Here is a 3,042-nt window from a genome sequence, read left to right on the forward strand (position 1 = left end):
TCATCAACTTCATCATTATTACTATCAGGCCATTAAACAATTCTGTCATCTTTCATTATTAGTTTTTTAAGTCAATATTTCCTTGCATGGTTTTGAAAGTCTTCCATAATTTCACTTCACTTTCCTCCAAATTAACCTGAACTCTTCATCTCACAGTATTTTAAGTCAGCCCTGTTCCTACCTGACCCACCACTTTTGATCTTTCATTATTCTCATGTACAATGTCCTTTTCTTTCCATTTGTCTATTCTAATCCTATCCATCTTCCAAAGCTTGCCTCAAATCTCATCTGGACTACAGTTACATTGAATTGATTTAAACCTTTTCAATCAATATTTATATTGTCTGTATCAGATAATTTAGCAGTTAATTGTGTTCTCTTATATTCTTCATTGACATTTCATATTCATGTTGTCACCACAAAGTAAACTGTTTGAAGCTATGGGTTGCATATGTGATTTCTTTCATCATTTTCATAGAGCTCTGTAGAATCATAAGTAGCAGATATTTAATACGTTTTTCATTGTAATAAAAAATAATCCACGACAGTCCTCGCGGAGAGTCGCCGCGGTTTCCTGCTTCAACAGTGCTTGGACGGAACCCGGCGCTCATCCCCCGCTCCAGCCGGCCGCTCAGAGCCAGCCCTCGCCACCACCTCACAGCGCCCTCCAACCGCCCCCAAGGTCCCCGCCGCCATTACAGCGCCGCGCAGCCACCGCCACCGCCTCACCTCAGCCGCCCGCCATGACGACCGTGTCCCCCTCGCAGGTGCGCCAGAACTACCACCAGGACTCGGAGGCCGCCATCAATCGCCAGATCAACCTGGAGCTCTACACCTCCTACGTCTATCTGTCCATGTCGTACTATTTTGACCGCGATGATGTGGCATTGAAGAACTTTGCCAAATACTTTCTTCACCAATCTCATGAGGCGAGAGAACATGCTGGGAAACTGATGAAGTTGCAGAACCAACGGGGTGGCCGAATCTTTCTTCAGGATATCAAGAAACCAGACCGTGATGACTGGGAGAATGGGCTGAATGCAATGGAATGTGCGCTACACTTGGAAAAAAGTGTGAATCCGTCACTACTGGAACTGCACAAATTGGCCACTGAGAAAAATGACCCCCATTTGTGTGACTTCATTGAGACTCATTACCTGAATGAGCAGGCGAAATCCATTAAAAAATTGACCACGTAACCAACTTGCGCATGATGGGGGCCCCCGAATCTGGCATGACACATTATCTCTTTGACAAGCACACCATGGGAAATAGTGATAATGAAAGCTAAGCCTTAGGCTGGCTTCCCGTAGCCACAGGAGTGACTTCCCTGGTCACCAAGGCAGTGCATGCATGTTTGGGTTACCTTTACCTTTTCTGTAAGTTGTACCAAAACATCTACAAGTCCTTTCCTTAGTATAATTCCTTCAAATAAAGTAATTTGGTACCCCCCCCCCCAAAAAAAATCCACTATATTTTTCCTAGCATCTGATTATGGCTATCACTCTGATTATGGTTATCACAAGTAAAGTCTCTCTGCTATAAATCACGGTTTTAAGTAAAACTTATTTCGCTTAATTTAATTCAAGTTGCACATGGTACCAGTTTATCTTTTTGTATGGTAAACAACCGCAGAAGAAAATATTAAGAACTTTAAAATTTCATTATAAACATCTTTTGAAATTTATAAATAATGATTATTAACATAACTAAGTGTGGTCAAGTAGGACAAGAGAATAAGAACAGTTATTACTTAAGGTGTGGAAAAGGTGAGAGCTTCAGCAAAATGAGAGATGTATGAGAGCTGCTGTTGCTCATATTCTTTTGGCTTTACTTAGGCCAACGTACCCTAGACATAACCTCACATTATTAAAGAGAAAAAAAGAGAGTGGAATACTTCTTCTGACAAGAGGTCAAGTTAAAATAAAGTACCCCAGAGGGTCGCAGCAGTGACAGCAGCTCTTCATACTGTAGTGTTGAAATTACAATGAGCCCCTGTGGGAATTAGACATCCTATAAAACAACCTCAAGCCTATTTGAGATTGTTCTGGTCAAAGCCACCATCACTCATAGGTTAAGAATTTAGTTTAAAGCAAAAAAAAAAAAAAAAAAAAGTCATATCAGATTATAATTTATAACACTACTTAAAATATAAAGTTCAATAGCTATTTTAAGTTTAAAATACGTTTTAATAATTACCCTCTGAACTTCTAGGAGCCATCAACTATTACTAAAACTTTTGTTCTTGCTGAGGTTTTACAGAATCATAGTTAAGTTTATAAAAAATTAAAACATTCTTTTTATCAATGCCTAGTAGTAAAACCATAATTCTAAAAATATATTTAATTTATAATAGATATGTACATTTCTCAATCTCCTTTATAGATGCAAATATTTTTAGTCTTTTCTATGTTTAATCAGCAATTTCTCTAAAGCACTCTCAGGAAGGTGACTTAGAATATCTCCAGTACTTTATTTCATTGCACTATTGGAAACCAAGTGCTGAAGTTGTGAACTATACATTTAAAAGAAGTGCTTTCCAATAATGACTCATAGAATAGAGGTAAGGGACAAGTGAAACCTTTAAGGTGTTTCCAAATAATATAGTTCATGAAACATCATATAACAGAAATCTGTTTCTCAACTAATAATTAATAGTCAGTTTATCACATCTGATCCATTTATTGATGAAATCAGACAAGCAAAGAAAAAATGATTAAGATGCAGTTTGCACCTTCAAGAGGTTTATATCATGTGTGTGTGTGTGAGAGAGAGAGAGAGAAACATTAAAAGAACAAACATTATTACAGCAGAACTCAATTTATGTTTTGAATCTCTATTCCATCAGGAAGGAAAAGTGTAATCTTGATCATTTTTGTGCTGTATTCCCTCTTTTCCTTAGAGTTGTGACAAAATCCTAGGAGCACAAGTAGACCAAAGACTATGAGTGTGCTTGGACAGGGAAGATCTGGCCCCCTTACATGTTCATTGATACATGTAAGCTGTCAATGACCCCACAGTGCAGAGCCAAGCTTCCACTCA

General features: G+C 38.3%; 1 pseudogene across 1 annotated transcript; it reads left to right on the forward strand.

Moving 5' to 3' along the window:
- Nucleotides 1-533: 533 nt before the first annotated feature.
- On the forward strand, nucleotides 534-1,269 carry LOC309615673 (ferritin heavy chain pseudogene; annotated as a pseudogene). The gene has a single exon. The product of its transcript is annotated as a ferritin heavy chain pseudogene (transcript).
- The last annotated feature ends 1,773 nt before the right edge of the window (nucleotides 1,270-3,042 follow it).

This window comes from Balaenoptera borealis (assembly GCF_965194805.1).
Source record: "Balaenoptera borealis genome assembly, chromosome: 18".
Lineage (NCBI taxonomy): Eukaryota > Metazoa > Chordata > Mammalia > Artiodactyla > Balaenopteridae > Balaenoptera > Balaenoptera borealis.